We start from the raw sequence: 16373 nt of genomic DNA, 5'->3' as shown, positions 1-16373 counted from the left end.
AAAATGAGGTTGTCTTTTTGAAAAATCTCTCCAAAACTGTTGACATTAAATTTAAATAAAGAAAAAACAATCAACATAATATATTATTAATTAATACAAATATTTAGAAGTTGAAAATAAAATATACTTATTTAAAAATAAAATATATTTTGTTGTACTTGAATAACATAAGACGTAACATTACCCATTTATTTACACTTGAATTGAATGATATAGTCGGGCCAATGTGTGTTTGATCAAAAAACCCTAACCCCACGGAATGTTATATGCCCTAAACCCTTGCCCTTTTATCCCTTTTCCTTCCAGTTTCCAATTCCATCGTCCCTGTCTGGGCTTCCACAAGGTACACACATATCTTCTCTCATTTTGCATCTCATATGCCTGTATTTGTAAATGTATGTGCCTTTTCTCTAATCAAAGTTCGCTTTGAAGATACTATTTGTTGTTGGATCTTGTCGCTCGTGCGGTTATGTCACTGAGTTCCTGCGTCTTTTATGAAGTTATTCTAATTTGGTGATTCGGTTTTTGTTGTTTGGATTTACTTTCAAAGCAACAAAAATTTGGGGGGGGGGGAAAGGGGTTTATGATGACTGATAAAGTGGATATACAACTGATCCAGGTCTTAAAGATTCATGGAACTTCATAAGAGTGCATAATACTTGGACCGTACTAATTTCATTGGGCCCAACCCAATGATAAGCCCATAGCCAGGTACTGGGCTCGGTCCCTAGGTCCCATCCCATCAACACCATGCTAAGATTTTTGCTCTCGCAACATGCCTCAACTGTCCCGAGATCGTTGGCTCCTAATCCACCTGCAATAACTAGTGATATGCAAGGGGTTCTCCCTTTCTTTCCTATATAAACTAGTCGACCACCAGTTAAGATATGTTCTTTTCAATCCTACAAAAATTTGATTATCTTGAGCTCTTACTTGAGCATTGGAGTGCTTGTAGGTGTCACCCCCCATTCCCCGTGTGGATCACCGTTGCCTTAAAACCTTCGTTCGATCACCCATTTGAACCAGAAGGAATATTTGGCACCCTCCATAGGGCCCAGTAAAGCTTGTTTGTCCCATAAACTCATCAAAGCATCCCAAACCATACCTTATAGTTATCCATGACCAGAACTAGAAGGCAGAACAACATGACCCCCAATCGAGAAAACAAAAACACCAATCCTCATCAATTAGAAAACCTTGCAACTATGGAGATCATTCTCCAAACCATTCAGCATCTTGAGAGCCAAGTCATTGAACTGGCCCGCGATCACTAAAGGAACCAGTGCAATGGGTGGGGCAACGACAACGAGGAAGCCAACAACCAACACCAACTAAAAGCAACCCATACCGTCGCTTCTTCTACGACTCTATACACCCTTGCCACCATTTTTTTGGAGTTTATCATATCTGTACCCCTGCCAGATTTTTTTCATCTCCCTGACACCCTGGAGTTATACGACAGAACCACCGATCCCCAAGAGCACCTAACTATGTTTAATTCCTTAATGTTGTTGAGCGAAGGCATTGATCCTATCATGTGCCGAGCATTCCCTAGCACCTTCAAGAAATCCTCCTTACTGTGGTTCTCCACCCTCAAACCAGATTCCCTTCATGACTTCTCCAACCTGCAACCCGCTTCCTCACCCATTTCTCCACCAGCCGAGCTCATCACAAGACCTCGGCCGACCTCATCAACCTGAAGCAGGGTGAAAATGAGCCGTTATGGGCTTTCTTTTAAATCGGTTCAATCAGGAGGCCATCTAGATCCGAGACCTCAACCCTATAGTCTCCCTACACACCATCATTGTAGGATTAAAGTTGGGCCCTTTACCGACTCCCTGACAAGGAAGCCTCCCACCAACATCAGACTACAGGCAGCAGGTTACATAAATATAGAGATGGTCTCGGCCATTAGATGTAGGGACTCTCAATCAAGAGCTCAGCCCTAGGCGAGCCAATGGACAGGGCCATCGGTTGAACATCAACACTGACCGGATATGGACTTCGGTTAAAGAAGAGAAAGTAGAAAAAAGCAAGACGAGAAAATGAGGGAATGCAAGCGGGCGCCCGAACCCCCTGGTTGAGATACAACACATACACCCCATTAACGGCCAGGAGAAATCAGATCCTCCAAGAAGTTTATAACTCGGGGATCATTCCACTCCCTGACAATTGAGGATAGTAGAACCCTGGCGCCCACATCAATACAAGTAAGCGTTGTGACTTCCACCGAATGTATAGTAACATAACCAAGGAGTGTGCTGTGCTGAAAGACCAGATTGAGTGGCTATTCAGACAAGGTTACATTAGCCGGTGTGTCTACATAAGAAGAAATCAGAGCAAGGAGTTGCGAAGAGACCAGGGTCAAAGAAGGAGCCCGTAGCCCATAGAGGAGGCTAGGAATAGAAGAGGGCTAGGATGATAAGGCGGCTCTCACTAATCAGATAAAGGGAGTTATAGACACCATTTCTAGAGGCTTTGCAGGGGGAGGAGACTCTAGCTCAGCAAGAAAGCCACATCTTAGGGTGAAGGTGTTAGTTAGCAGCACCGAATAGAAAAGGATGGCCCAACACCCGATGATCTCTTTCACCGATAGGGATTTCGAGAGAATCAACCAAAACTTAGACTATCCCATGGTGATATTCGCCATGGCCGCCAACTACGTTATCAAGAAGGTACTCCTCTACCAAGGAAATTCGGCCGACATATTGTTCCTATCGACCTTAAAGAGGCTGAAAATCCTCAAATAAAATCTTAAACAATTTTATGGGAGTTTGGTTAGCTTTTATGGGGAACAAGTACACGTCAAGGGATACATCAAGTTGCTGACCACATTTGGGATAAATCCTCTCTTCAGGACCATCAGCGTCAAATATTTGGTTGTTGATTGCCAGACTCCATACAATACCCTACTCGACTGCCCATTCCTCAATGCTCTAGGTGCAGTCGTCTCCACTCCTCATCTGGCGATGAAGTTCTTAATATCTTCCACCGAGGTAGGAGTTGTCCATGCCGATTAGAAAGAAGCTCGCAAATGTTACAATATAGCCTGAGGGTCCAAACTCTTAAACCTAACAGAGGCACTGACTGTAATATCTCGAGAGCCCAAGGTCAGATCTAAGAATGGACTCTAGAGAAGCTAGTATATATATCGAGGATATTAAGGAAGGAAACAACACTAGCTGGATACATTCTGGGATGAATGTGGATAAAGAACTCCTAGGTTAAGCATGCTTGAGGTAGGGTAGCTCAAGGATGGGTGACCCCTGAGAAGTTCGAGTAGGCCCATTAGGGTAAGTTGATTTGGTCATTCTTATCACTCGACACGGGATGTTAAAGGTGGTTAGGTCCAAGAAAGGACTTTAGAGAAGCTAGTATATATATCGAGGATAGTAAGAAAGAAAAGTTTGCTATTTTGTTACTTGATTTACTTTTTGCTTTAATTTCTTTGTAATCACTTCTTAATAACAAAATTTGTAAAAGGATGCAACATTTAACCAATAAATAAATAAATTCCACATCACATTGAATTTCTGGACAATTGGGGAGTAGTTAAAGTGTCACTTTACAAATGTAGAGCTAGATATACAATCTTCAATCCAGCAAGTAGTCGAATAGTTTAAAAATTATTGGTCTATATATTCATTAGGGTGGTTAAGATTTAAATATGGCATAGATTTTAGTTATGAAAAAGTCATTAGGATTAGTGTACAATATTTGAGATTTGTTTCTGTGACGTAGTAATAGAACTAGATTCGTTCAAGATAAGTGGTCATACTATGTAATTATTTTAATAAATAATAGAAAATGTAGTGAAAAGAGGGCTAAAATCTACTAAATCTCTTTAATGTTTATAAGTTGGGGGCACTTAATTTTTATATAATTTTATTTTTGATAGAGAACCCCTTGGACATTGATTCTCGACCACCTAAAGTTGTTTGTATGCTTGAAATAAAAAAATTTGAACCCTTAAAATGTCTTGTCCAAAACGACATCCTATTCCCATACAATAAAAGGCTAACATTCAAATTTGTCAACATTATAGCTTCTTCCTAGGCTAATTAGCCATGTCTCAATGCTTGATCAACCCTTCCTAGTTGCAATTCATATATGCAATGGGTCCCTAGTGGATTCCAATATATAATTTCATTAAAAATGAAAATAATATGTATAAAAATGAGGCATTGGGTATAAGGTTTTGTTCAAAAATTTATCAAAATAAGCATGTTGGACCATCAGGGCCCAATCTGGTCCCTCTTTCTCAGCCCAGTCTAGCCCCTCCCTCTTAGCCCAATCTAACCCCTCTCTCATGGCCCAATCTTGGCCCTACACCAGCCTGCAGCAACATCATTGCAATCTCTACTGGGTATCCGCACACCCATTCCAGATCTCATCCTCATTAATGACGGATCCCATCCACATTAATGAGGGTCCCGTCAACACCATACTACCACCTAGGAACCTCCACCTGCGTCGGATACTCAATCACATCACTTGCAAACACACGACACATGCATACATGAGAACATCTCATTCTCCTATATCAACCAGCTCTTTAAAGAGCTAAGGTATATTCTGCCTTTTGACCTACTGATACATCGCCATTTTTTTACTCTCTTACTCGAGCGTCGGAGTGCTTGTAAGTGTTAGTCGCCCCTTGGACTAACTCATTGCCGAAGCCCACTCCCTACCGTTGCGATCTCATCTCCGATTGCTTTCTTTAGTCAAGAAGGAACATTTGGCGCCCATCGTGGGGCCCAATAAAACTTACCTACCCAATAATCTCACTAGAGCCTTTCAAGCCAACCCTATCACATTACCATGGTGCAAACTAGAAGCACCCCTGCCTAAGAGCCAAACAACACCTACCACCAACCAGGCACCCACGCTCCTACTCACGCTAGCCTACCCCTAGCCAATCAAATAGCCGAGGTAATTTACACCATTTCTGAAGGTTTTATGGGCAGAGAGTCAAGCTCGACGTAAGAACAACACCTTCGCACAATAATGTCAATAAACAATACCGAGAAGAAGCCGAGAAGAATGGCCCAACGCCCCATGATCTGCTTCATGGACAAGGACTTCGAAGGCATTGATCAGAACCTTGATGATCCCGTGGTAATCTCGATCATCATCGTAAGCTTTTTGGTAAAGAAAGTCCTTGTGGACCAAGGCAACTCGGCCGACCTATTATACTTGCCAACTCTAAGAAAGATGGGTGTCACTTTACAAATGTAGAGTTAGATATACAATCTTCAATCCACCAAGTAGTCAAATAGTTTAAAAATTATTGGTCTATATATTCATTAGGGTCGTTAAGATTTAAACATGGCATAGATTTTAGTTATGAAAAAGTCACTAGGATTAGTGTACAATATTTGAGGTTTGTTTTTGTGACGTAGTAATAGAACTAGATTCGTTCAAGATAAGTGGTCATACTATGTAATTATTTTAATAAATAATAGAAAATGTAGTTAAAAGAGGGCTAAAATCTACTAAATCTCTTTAATGTTTATAAGTTGGGGGCACTTAATTTTTATATAATTTTATTTTTCATAGATAACCCCTTGGACATTGATTCTCAGCCACCTAAAGTTGTTTGTATGCTTGAAATAAAAAATTTTGAACCCTTAAAATGTCTTGTCCAAAACGACATCCTATTCCCATATAATAAAAGGCTAACATTCAAATTTGTCAACATTGTAGCTTCTTCCCATGCTAATTACCCATGTCCCAATGCTTGATCAACCCTTCCTAGTTGCAATTCATATATGCAATGGGTCCCTAGTGGATTCCAACATATAATTTCATTTAAAATGAAAATAATATGTATAAAATTAAGGCATTGGGTATAAGGTTTTGTTCAAAAATTTATCAAAATAAGCATGTTAAATCGTCTGGGCCCAATCTGGTCCTTCCCTCTTGGCCCAGTCTGGCTCATCCCTCATGACCCAATATGGCCCTCCTTCTCGGCCCAATTTTGCCCCTCCTTCTCGGCTTAGTCTGGCCCATCCCTCATGGGCCAATCTCGGCCCAATCTCAACCCCATCCTGACCTTGCGCCAGCCTGCAGCAACATCATTGCAGCCTCTACTGGGTATCTGACCTACTGATACGTTGTCTTTTCCTTACTCCTTTGCTCACTCGAGTGTTGGAGTGCTTGCAGGTGCTAGTCGTCCCCCAAACGGATCCGTCGCCAGAGCCCGCTCCCAACCATTGCGATCCCATCTCTGACTGCTCCCTTTGGTCATGAAGGAACATCTGGCGCCCACCATAGGGCCCGGTAAAACTTACCTACCCCATAATCTCACTAGAGCCTTTCAAGCCAACCCTATCACCTTACCATGGTGTAAACTAGAAATGCCGATGCCCAAGAGCCAAATGACACCTACCACCACCCAACCACCCATGCCCCTACTCACGCCTGCCCATCCCCGGCCAATCAAATAGCCGAGGTCATTGACACCATTTCTAGAGGTTTTATAGGAAAAGAGTCGAGCTCAAAGCAAGAACGAAACCTCTGCACAGTAATGTCAATAGACAATACTGAGAAGAAGCCGAGAAGAATGGCCCGACACCCCATGATTTGCTTCATGGACAAGGACTTCGAAGGCATTGATCAGAACCTCGATGATCCCGTGGTAATCTTGGTCGTCGTCGCAAGCTTTTTGGTAAAGAAAGTCCTTGTGAACCAAGGTAGCTCAGCCAACCTATTATACCTATCAACTCTAAGAAATATGGTTATTCTCGAAAAGGAGTTAAGGCCATTCCACGGGAAACCTGATTAGATTTTCTAGAGAGTGAATAGGCGTCAAAGGTTACATTGATCTGCTAACTTCATTTGGGACCTCCCCTTGTCAAAACAATCACCATCTGGTACCTGGTCGTGGATTGCCAGACACTATACAACGAGCTCCTCGGTCGACCCACTCAAACCTTAGGCGCAATAGTATCCACCCCCCACCCAGCCATGAAGTTCTTAGTGTTAGACACCAAGGTTAGGGTCATTCATGCTAACCAAAAGGAGGCTTGACAGTACTACCATGATAGCCTCAAAGCCCGGAGTCTCGAGCCCAGCAAGGGCGACAAGAGAAACGAAGCTCCCGGTAGTGGCAACCAAGCAGTAGGCATCAACAGCCAGAGCCCACATCACCATGTGTATGCAGCCGAATTGGACCCATGAAGTGAACTCTCGAATAGGCATCCCCAGCCCACAGAAGAACTTCATCTTGTAAACTTGGGTCCTCCCCCAGAATAGGTCGTCCATATTGGTTCTATATTGTTAGGTGAACTAAGAGAAAGGCTCATCAACCTACTCCGGCAGAACACTGACCTTTTTGCTTGGACACCGGCTGACATGCCCGGGATAGATCCGCTCATCATCTGCCATAGGCTGGCACTAGATCCGTAGGCCAGACCCGTCGCTTAGACAAAAAAAAGACTGGAAGAAGAAAGACGATACACGACTATTGAAGAAACGATAAAACTCTTGAAAATCGAGTTCATCAGAGAAGTCTCATACACAACATGGCTTGCCAACATGGTCATGGTAAAAAAATCCTCAGGCAAATGGAAAATGTGCGTCGACTTCACCAACCTAAATAGGGCACGCCCAAAGGATTCATACTTGCTACCCAGCATCGTCTGGCTTGTAGATGCAACCTCCGGATATAGGTACTTAAGCTTTATGGATGCTTACTCCAGTTATAACTAGATTCAGATGTACCCCAAAGACAAAGAGAAAATGATGTTCATCATAGAGAATGCCAATTTCTATTATCGGGTCATGCCATTAGGATTGAAGAATGTGGGTGCGACATATCAGCTGCTGATGAACAAGGTATTTGCCAAGTAGATCGGCAGGAATATTGAGGTCTATCTAGATGACATGGTGGCAAAGACTTCAGAAAAAACAGGACTACTGCTTGGACCTAGCCAAAATTTTTAGCTAACTTCAACAACACAACATAAGGCTTAACCCTGACAAATGCGCCTTCAGGGTGCAAGGCAGCAAGTTTATGGGCTTCATATTTACCAGTCGAGGAATTGAGGCCAACCTCGATAAATGTGAAGCCATCCTCACGATGAGTAGCCACGCCAACATAAAAGAGGTCCAGTAGCTAACAAGTCGGATAATAGCTTTATCCCATTTCCTTCCAAAATCGGCAGATTGAGAAAAGCCATTATTCAAATGCCTAAAAAAAAATAGTTGAATTCCAGTGGATGGAAAAGTGCGAAGCCGTTTTCCAAGAGCTGAAGACCTTCTTAGCAGCACCCCCTATTCTTTCAAGACCGAAGCCCGGGGAAGAACTCTCACTTTACCTCTCTATCACCAATAACACCCTCAGGGTGATATTAGTTAGGGAGGAAGGGAAGTCGCAATGGCCGATATACTTCATTAGCAAAACCTTTCAAGGAGCCGAGTTGTGTTACCAAAAGATCGAAAAGCTAACACTAGCACTGGTAATGGCAACTCGAAAACTCAGGCCATACTTCCAAAGCCATCAAATCACAGTCCAAACTGATCAACTGATCCAACAGGTGCTTCAGAAGTTGGAACTTTCAAGAAGAATGATCGCATGGTCAATCAAACTCTCCAAATTCGGCATACAGTACCAGCCCTGCAACCACATCAAGTCCCAGGTGCTTTTCGATTTCTGCGTTGAGCTTTCTCCCTCTAATCCGAGCCTAAAACCCATCCCCTGGATATTGTTCGTCAACGGAGCCTCTAACATTAAGGGAAGCGGGGCTAAGATAATTCTAGAAGGACCCAACAGGCTGACACTTAAACAGTCTCTTTGCTTCAACTTCAAAGCAACCAACAATCAAGCGGAGTATGAGTCTCTCATAGTCGGGTTAAACTTAGCAAAGAAAATGGGAGTATCCCAATTAATTGCCAAGAGTGACTCCTAGCTGGTAACTAACCAAGTCAATGGCGAATTCCAGACGAAAGAACTGCAGCTTGGCCGATACCTTAACAAGGTCAGAGCCTTAGCTAGATCCTTTGACTACTTCCAAATTGAATATATCCCCAGGGAGAAAAACACGTGAGCAAATCTACTCTCAAAGCTCACCAGCACCAAGAAACCTAGGAACAACCAGTCGATCATACAGGAGGACTTAGACTTACCCACTTTCGACCTTCCCGACATACAAGCAGTGGAAGCAACATCGGAATTCTAGAGAGCCCCCATCATCCAATTCCTACAAGAAGGGATGCTCTCTGCCAATATTGAAGAGTCCAAGAAGCTAAAAAGGTCAGATTGCACTACCAGAAAAATGCGTTTTTGCGACCGACTTAATCAATCGGTAATTAGCGACGGATTTACGACCGATTTTTAACATTTGTGACCGCATTATTTTCCGACTGATTCAGTGACGTAAACTTCAGTCGGTAATTATGCGGTTGATTTTAACCACAAAATTTGCGATCGAATTTTTTTCGACCGATTCAGCAACGGGAATTATCGTCGCTAATTGTGCGATTGATTTTGACCACAAATTTTGTGACTGAATGTTCGGTTGGTGGATTTTCAACCAACTTTGCCACCAAAATATGTCGGTCAGTAATTACGGACCGAATTTGCTATTGACTTTTCCTTCTGAATTATTTTTTTTTTTAAACATCAAATTAGTTGTTAAATCAAAATAAAGAAATTTATGAAAATAATAGTAATAAATAATATACGTTCATAAAAATAAAATAATTCAGTTGTTAAATAATTTATGATGATAATAAAATATTTTATTATATTGCATCAAATTAATATTTATTTTAAAATGATAATTATATTAAGTAATATTTTACATTATTACATAAAATATTAATTCATTATCATTTTTAGCTCCCCTACCCAAAAACATTATAAATAAATAAATAAAAGTGGGTTTAAATAATGTTCAAATCAAATGCAACAGATTTAAGGGTTAGCAACAGATTAAATTTTCAGCAAAAGTTTGCATTCTCTGTCTATATATATATATAAATTTATTATCAATTTATTTACACTCTGTGGAATAATTTTTGGCCAAAACACTTAGCAATAAATGTAATGACCCAAATTTATTTATTATTATTATTATTATTATTTATTAATTAATTAATTAAAAGGTGTTCCCAGCAACTTTTCTCGTTGCCCACCTCCATTTGCTCCAATTAGTTCTTAAGCTATTTTATGCAACCGATTGAGGCAGTGGGATTGTAGTGGATTTTAAGGGAGGCTGACCACGTGTTCGGTTGAGGATTTGAATGGAAGGAGGGTGAGGTTTGAGTGCTCGGCCGAGTGTGTGGAAGAAGAGGAAAGAAAAGAAGTTTTAGAAGCAATGAAAGAAAATAGAGAAGGTTGCAGGGGACGAGAGGAAGAAGAAAGTGAACAGTGAAGCTTTTGGGTTTTGTTGTCTTTAGGTGTCACAGGCAAGCTTCTTTTCCCTCTTTTTTTCCCCTTGGGTCTCAATTGTCTGATTGTGAATGTGTGCTTTGAGCAGTCCAGGTGGGTTACTGTGTGTTTATATATGTAACGGAGATATATATATATATATATATGAAGTGGCAGTGGGTTTCGGTGGCCATATATGTATGCATATCCAGTTTTTACAGCCTTCTTGCATGTGATCGTGAGGGGTATTGAGGGGTTTAAAGGTTGGGAATGGAAGCTTTGATAGGTTCGAGTGGCTACCATGGCCGTGTAGTGATATATATATATATATATCTTGAGCACAATGAGTACACTGTGAGTGTGTGTATTTGGCATTTGGGCCGTGAGTGCAACTCTGTGAGTGTGTGTGTGCAGTTCATAGGTGCAGTGAGTGTTTTGGAGTGTTGTGAGTGTGTGCTTATTAAAGCTAAAGAAGGTGTTGTGTGTGTGTGCTCACTGGGAAGTTTAAGATGATTAATGGGTGTGTTCGTTGGGTGTGTTCACTGGGTGTGTTTTGTTTTATATTAATATGGTTATAGTTATAGTTATTATTATTGTAAAGATAAGATTATTAGTAGTAAATAATTATTTTTCTTGTTAGTATAATAGCTTATACAAACTTTTAGCCTGGAGATGCTTTCGCTGGAGAAGGAATGTCACCCAAGTATGCATGTTTATATATATATAATATTGTAATTTATGTTAGAATTTGGAAGTGGCAGGCACGCCCTTGTGCTTTGGGGGAATATAAAATGTTTATATATATATATATATACATATATATGTGTAAGTATTGCTTAAAGTCTATAAGTACAACTTGTGGTATTTAAATAAATAATAATAATTATAGATAATATTAGTAAAGAACATGTAATGTTATTTCTATTATAATCTTTCTTTCTTAATAATAATAGTAGTAATAATGTTAGTAAATAATATGTATTGTGTGACATAATTCATTAAATTAAGGTATAATTTAACAGGACAATAGAGGTTATAAATGTATCCAGTGTTTCTTGGTTGTATTTCAGAGAGTTTGTTCACTCTCTACCTTTTAAATGGAATGAAGATAAGTACATTCGGGTTAAACACTAGCTAATGTCCATTGAGAACGAGGGTAAGTCTTGTAACACTGCTTTCCCTGCTCTAACCAATTAAATACAATGGTATTTTCAAACGCATGTCTTGTATGTGCGAGTCGGGTTTATGCATTTTGGGGTTGTCCATTTAATCTTGGGTGCTTGTCACACGACCATGATATTTATTTATTAGTTGTTAAGCATGAGCATTTACATTTGGTGTGTGCTTTACTAGTTGGGCGAGACTTGGCGGAATGGTTAGCTTATAGGGGTTTTGTATCCTGTTCGGCCTTCTACGCCACCCCTTACATGTTGCATTTGCATGAGTCTTGGCGCCAGTTTTGAGATATAGCTGTACGGTGTCGGGTTTTCCCAGACCGAGTTATTAGGGACGCCTCGACGTGCCTAGTTTTTATTTTGGACGCTTAGGCGTGCCAGCGAGTGTGGTAGCTCCCACTCGAGCGAGCTTTGGCTCATAGTTCAGAGATAGTTGCCTTCGTGGCAGTAGCAGGTTTGTTAACATGACTTGGATGCTAGTGCATTTCTTATTTAGGCCCCAAGATCCAGTATGTGAGCATTGTTACTTTTCAGTTAATACCTGGTTCATTTTATGAGCTTACATGGCATGTTATGCATGAGTTTTAGTTTGTTATGTACTTGAGAGGCAAGTGTACTCTTAGTGCCTATTCTTTGCACCTTCCTTTCTTTATGAGCTTCCTGAGTCATTTGGACTCACCTTGTTTCTCTTCATTCCAGGTAAAGGCAAGGACCCGGTCATGGGCGAGTCTAGTGGGTCCCGACTTCTAGGTTAGACGGTCTACAGGGCCATGCAAACCTAGTAGTTGTCAGCCTGGGGATTTCTTTTTGTATATTTTGTCGCTTCCAGACTGTATTTTCTTTAGTTTATTTGGGTTTGTATGGTTTATGTTTATTTTGTAGCCGGTGTGCTAGAGATATTTGTTATGCATGCTCGGGCTATGTAAGCCTAGAGGTTAGTTGATGTATAGTGGTTGAGGTTTTGTTATATATGCCGGGATGGCAAGTTTTCTCTATCAGTTTTCTTTTGGTATTTATCAGTGGCATGCATGAAAGGTTCTTCCAAATCAGGTTGTCTCTATTTTAGTAGGGCACTCGCTCTGATTCTTTGGGGACCTAGGTGGGGGACTTACAATAAATATAAGCTCATTATATTATATATAATATATAAATTTGGGTTTAACCCTAACTGGGCTTAATAGGCCTATTAAACCGTACCGGCTTGAATACAATATTATACATATAAAGGCGGGTTAAACACTGACCGGACTTAATAGGCTTATAAAACCTGTATCGGGTTAATACTATATTATGTATATAAAGGCCTGTTAAACCCTGATCGGGCTTAAACGGCCTATTAAACCCGTTACGGATATAATACCTCCGGGTTTCATGTGCCCATTAAACCCGGAACAAGTTTAACCTACCAAATCAGCCCGGAACAAATAAAATTGGGCCTGGAATGCACAAAAAACTTCATATTTGTTAATAAATACGTCATACACCAATTCAAGTTAATCAAATCAAAATCACAAATCATTTTGTACATGCATAGTTCATCCACATGCATGTGTACAAAAATCAGCATTTTGGACAAGAGCTCGCTATATATTTTGATTAGATATTAGCATAATATACATTTTACATATGAACAAATTACATATACCAACTACACTGCTATACCTATACAAAAACACATTAACAAATTACGAATTACATATACAAATTACAAATTATAATATAATGTTCTTATAGTTAATGATGAATATTAATTCAAGTGTTATTTTGATTTATGCATAAAATTTTGATAGTTTACCATATGAGTTTTTGATACAAATTTTTTTAAATTTAATAGCGCAATTAAACTTGGGCCAGGTGTAATTGCAAAATTATACCCGAACCAGGTTTAATTGTCAAATTAAACCTGGGCTAGGTTTAATTGCAAAATTATACTCGGGCCAGATTTAATTGCCAAATTATACCCGAGCCACGTTTAATTGCCAAATTAAACCCGGTTCACCTTTCCATGCATAATATTTTCCGACAGATTCGTGACGGATTTTCGGTTGGTAAAATTTCTACTATTTATCTGTTTTAAAAATTGACTAATTAATTAGAGACTAAAAATTTGTCGTTAATTTCAGTCGCAAAATACTATTAGGATATATCGGTTGCTAATTTGGTATTAAATGAATTTCATTAGTTTAGTGACAGAAATATAATCCGTCGCTAACTCGGTCAATATTTTTGCGACCGACATGACATTCCGTCAGTAAAAATACCAACGAGTTATTTTTCGACCGACACATTCGGTCAAAAATTCTGTTGCGAAATTAGTATTCTGTCAGAAAATCTATCGCAAATGGGATTTTTTCTTGTAGTGTTGCTACTTTACCTTACTTGGGGACCAACTGTATAGGAGAGGCTATTCCACACCACTCCTCAAGTGTGTCAACTTCGATGAGTTCGCATACATCATGATTGAGGTACACGAAAGGGATTGTGGAGGCCACCTTGGTGGGCGATCCCTGGCAGCAAAGGTACTAAGAGCTGGATACTATTGGCCAACAATGAAGAGCGACTACCTAGCCTATGTAAAACGTTGCGATAAGTGCTAGCGCTTTGCAAATGCACATCATTCCCTACCAGAGGAGCTCCACAATCTCGACAGCCCCTAGCCATTTTACAAATGAGGGATAAACATCCTCGGGCCCTTCCCAACTGTGGCATGAGAACTCAAGTTCATGGTGGTAGCAGTCGATTACTTCACCAAATGGATCTGAGCCCCTAGCTACTACTTGTTGGGATTACATAAATCTTATCATATGCATAGCAGAATAAAATTTAGATGGTAGGGATCCCGTTTCTTAGAAAATATGGTTTAAGAAATTGAAAGTAAAAACGAAAGGTTACCTCTTTGATAAAATCCAATTTCACCGTTAGGTTTCTCGCCATATAATCCTCCAAGTGTAGAATGTCGAGTCGGTCCACCCGAAACCACTTCTATCCAAGAATATCAAGAGAAATAGAAGTGGAAGAAATTTTTCTCAAAAATTTCTAACTCATTTTATTGGATTCACACACAATTCTTCAAAACTCTCTCAACACTCAAAATGTTTCAAGAGAAGGAAATGAAGGGTTAATGGAGTTATTTATAGAGTTACATTAACCTTACTCCTTTAATGGGTTGGGCTTCCAAAGCCCATTTCATTTAATACTATTAGGTCAAGTCCAATCCGATGGTGTTTATTTGAATGCAATCCAATAGTGCCATTAGGCTAAGCCTAATGTGCTAGCAAAAGGCCTAATCCAATTAATGATTAAATAATTATATTCACAATATAATCATTTAATTATTCTTATTTATCTAATAAATAAATGCACTATATATGAGATCATGGTCAGTAGGTCGAATCTCTTAATCTCATCATATGACCAAATCCAAAATCAATCTTGACTAATTAAGACACAACCCTTATGGAACAAATTCCATCGTCATATTACCACGGCCAAAGATTTATCGTCAAGTGATTATTGAATCGCATAGGATATCTTCCTAAAAAAATCTCGAGGTAATAGATTCCAAATCTGATGCACACATACCTCATGTATCACTGAATTAGGCACATAGATACATATGATTATTCTTGATTAGAACAACCAAATAATATTGTTGATATCGTAATCCACTAATACATAGATATCCATGTCATCTCAGGTCTAAGGACTAGTTGCACATCCGCAACTAACATTGAATCATTGACCCGTGAGAAATAACCCACGTGATTCAATGTTAACAGTCCTGTTCATTGAACTCATTCTTGTAACGAGCACCCACTCATTTTCCTTCTATATCTCATACAGAATGGCACGAGACTCACCAACCTTATCTTTTAGTATCTCATACTAAACAAGGAAGAAGATGATGTGCTGGCATTTATGAGTTGCTATTATCTAGATTAGGAACTCTACAGCCATAAACTTGTTTATAGCATAACGAATTGCAGATTATTCGTAACTCGTATTCTTAACAATTAAGAATGGTGTTCACTCTCTATTATACTAATGAATATATGTTTTATAATTTAAACCATATTGCAATTAAATAAAAACATAAACTTGCCACTTAAATAATATTTAAAGAATTACAAAATCGAGTCATTTTGTGTCACTAGAATTGGTCTTTAGGGCTCATATCTAACACTATCACCGTCGAAAGAATTCGAAGAGTCATTAGGAAGAATATCACCTATCGATATGACCTCCCTAGAGTGTTGAGCTCAAAAAATGGCACCTAGTTCACCAACAACAAGCTCTAGGACTTCTACCAAGAGCTCGACATCTGCTAGGTCTTCACCTAGGTCGAGCACCCTCAGACCAATGGCCAAGCAGAAGCTGCCAACAAAGTTATCTTGGCTGGCCTAAAATGACGACTCGATGGCACCAAGGGTGTATAGCCATAAGAACTCCCCATAGTGTTGTGGTCTTACCATACCACAGCCCAGACCTCAACCAAGGAAATTCCCTTTTGACTAACTTATGGGTCAGAGGCCATGATCCCAATCGAAGTTGAGGAACCTAGCCCCAAGCGATAACATTTTCGAGAAGACACTAACAATGAAGAACAACGAGTCGACCTCAATCTTATCTAGGAAATTCGAGATCGGGCCCAAATTCAGGAGCAGGTTGCTAAGCAAAGAGCGGCTAAAAAATACAACAAAAAGGTTAAACCCAGACGATTTCAAGAGGGGGACCTGGTCCTACAAAAGATTGAAGGCACAAGAAAATAACTCACACAAGGAAAGCTTGATGCCAACTGGGAAAGCCCTTACCGAGTCACCAAC

At 39.9% G+C, this 16373-nt stretch overlaps 1 protein-coding gene across 1 annotated transcript in view; it reads left to right on the top strand.

Moving 5' to 3' along the window:
- Positions 1 to 320: 320 nt before the first annotated feature.
- LOC127812065 (prohibitin-1, mitochondrial) overlaps positions 321 to 16373 on the top strand; it is a 67143-nt gene continuing 51090 nt past the window's right edge. Inside the window, exon 1 of the mRNA XM_052352366.1 lies at positions 321 to 343. The gene's annotated coding sequence lies outside the window, so the exon portion shown is untranslated. The remainder of the gene's footprint in view (positions 344 to 16373) is intronic.

The sequence above is a fragment of the Diospyros lotus genome, chromosome 10 (genome assembly GCF_014633365.1).
Source record: "Diospyros lotus cultivar Yz01 chromosome 10, ASM1463336v1, whole genome shotgun sequence".
In the NCBI taxonomy this organism is placed as follows: Eukaryota; Viridiplantae; Streptophyta; class Magnoliopsida; order Ericales; family Ebenaceae; genus Diospyros; species Diospyros lotus.
Note: the sequence above shows the minus strand (reverse complement) of the source record. Positions and strands in the feature narration are given on the sequence as shown.